At 54.8% G+C, this 2,500-nt stretch overlaps 1 non-coding gene across 1 annotated transcript in view; it reads right to left on the reverse strand.

The window, feature by feature from the left end:
• Window positions 1-872, reverse strand: part of LOC144418535 (small subunit ribosomal RNA) — a 1,810-nt gene extending 938 nt beyond the window's left edge. Inside the window, exon 1 of the ribosomal RNA XR_013473525.1 lies at window positions 1-872. This exon is cut by the window's left edge and continues 938 nt beyond it. This is a non-coding gene — a ribosomal RNA (small subunit ribosomal RNA).
• Window positions 873-2,500: the final 1,628 nt, after the last annotated feature.

Here is a 2,500-nt window from a genome sequence, read left to right on the forward strand (position 1 = left end):
CCCTCTTAATCATTACCTCGTGCTCCGAAAACCAACAAAATAGAACCGAGGTCCTATTCCATTATTCCATGCAACACTATGCAGGCGAACAGCCTGCTTTGAACACTCTAATTTTTTCAAAGTAAACTTATCGGCCACCGCCGACACTCAGTCAAGAGCACCGACGGAGAACCGAAGGTGAGGCGAACGCAACCAGTGACACGCCTTGCGACGGACCGGCGGCGCTCGCCCAAAATCCAACTACGAGCTTTTCAACCGCAACAACTTTAGCATACACTGTTGGAGCTGGAATTACCGCGGCTGCTGGCACCAGACTTGCCCTCCAATGGATACTCGTTAAGAGTTTTAGGATGTACTCATTCCAATTACAGGGCCTCGTTAGAGTCCTGTATTGTTATTTTTCGTCACTACCTCCCCGTGTCGGGAATGGGTAATTTGCGCGCCTGCTGCCTTCCTTGGATGTGGTAGCCGTTTCTCAGGCTCCCTCTCCGGAATCGAACCCTGATTCCCCGTTACCCGTTATCACAAAGGTAGGCACGTAGCGTACCTTCGACAGTTGATAGGGCAGACACTTGAATGATACGTCGTCGGTGCAGAGACCGTACGATCCGCGTGGTTATCCAGAGTCATCAAACGTCACAGGACGAACCCGGTCGGTTTTGATCTGATAAAAGCGCGCCTCCCGAAGTCGGCGCTTAATGCATGTATTAGCTCTAGAATTACCACAGTTATCCACTTCGCTTACGAGACCAAATAAACCAAGACTGATTTAATGAGCCATTCGCAGTTTCGCTTTACGAGAACTCGTACTTGCACCTGCATGGCTTAATCTTTGAGACAAGCATATCACTACTGGCAGGATCAACCAGATAGCTGCGACAGCTGCGCTCGGCCCTTGCTGGGCCGCCCGGCGCGTGCTCGTCGCATTCGTTTAAGACCGAGGCGATCGCCTGCGGCCGTACTCAGCTTCGACAGTCGCTGGCCGCGACGTCCACGCTCTCGCCGGCAGTGCCAGGCGGAGCGATTTGCGTTTTTTCTTTGCTCGCCCTCTCTCGGGCTCGATCCATTCAGTTTCGCACAAACAAGAGCTCTGCCGGCCGCCTGCAGCGGTGCCTAAAACCCGGGCATAACAATGCGACCGTTCTGCTAGGCCGACAAGCGCTCAAGCCAGACGCTCGATCGAACGCCCCCTACATATTAGTCGAGACAACGGCTCGCTCATTAGCATCGCGTTTGTACTTTAACTTTTTTCGGCTCGGCTTCTTTCGACGCCGATGCCGGCGACGCAGCACTCTCTCGCCCGCCAGCCACCGAGAAAAGGGTGCGCTCCGACCGGCCCCGCACCGCTCTTTCTTGGCTCATTCGAAATTACTGTCTTTCGCTCTGACATGCCTTACCTAGGGTTAGGTTAGTATGCTTGCACGTTTGTACTTTAACTTTTTTTGGCTCGGCTTCTTTCGACGCCGATGCCGGCGACGCAGCACTCTCTCGCCCGCCAGCCACCGAGAAAAGGGTGCGCTCCGACCGGCCCCGCACCGCTCTTTCATGGCTCATTCGAAATTACTGTCTTTCGCTCTGACATGCCTTACCTAGGGTTAGGTTAGTATGCTTGCACGTTTGTACTTTAACTTTTTTTGGCTCGGCTTCTTTCGACGCCGATGCCGGCGACGCAGCACTTTCTCGCCCGCCAGCCACCGAGAAAAGGGTGCGCTCCGACCGGCCCCGCACCGCTCTTTCTTGGCTCATTCGAAATTACTGTCTTTCGCTCTGACATGCCTTACCTAGGGTTAGGTTAGTATGCTTGCACGTTTGTACTTTAACTTTTTTCGGCTCGGCTTCTTTCGACGCCGATGCCGGCGACGCAGCACTCTCTCGCCCGCCAGCCACCGAGAAAAGGGTGCGCTCCGACCGGCCCCGCACCGCTCTTTCATGGCTCATTCGAAATTACTGTCTTTCGCTCTGACATGCCTTACCTAGGGTTAGGTTAGTATGCTTGCACGTTTGTACTTTAACTTTTTTTGGCTCGGCTTCTTTCGACGCCGATGCCGGCGACGCAGCACTCTCTCGCCCGCCAGCCACCGAGAAAAGGGTGCGCTCCGACCGGCCCCGCACCGCTCTTTCATGGCTCATTCGAGTTTACTGTCTTTCGCTCTGACATGCCTTACCTAGGGTTAGGTTAGTATGCTTGCACGTTTGTACTTTAACTTTTTTCGGCTCGGCTTCTTTCGACGCCGATGCCGGCGACGCAGCACTCTCTCGCCCGCCAGCCACCGAGAAAAGGGTGCGCTCCGACCGGCCCCGCACCGCTCTTTCTTGGCTCATTCGAAATTACTGTCTTTCGCTCTGACATGCCTTACCTAGGGTTAGGTTAGTATGCTTGCACGTTTGTACTTTAACTTTTTTCGGCTCGGCTTTTTTCGACGCCGATGCCGGCGACGCAGCACTCTCTCGCCCGCCAGCCACCGAGAAAAGGGTGCGCTCCGACCGGCCCCGCACCGCT

The sequence above is a fragment of the Styela clava genome, unplaced genomic scaffold (genome assembly GCF_964204865.1).
Source record: "Styela clava unplaced genomic scaffold, kaStyClav1.hap1.2 HAP1_SCAFFOLD_18, whole genome shotgun sequence".
NCBI classification, from domain to species: Eukaryota; Metazoa; Chordata; class Ascidiacea; order Stolidobranchia; family Styelidae; genus Styela; species Styela clava.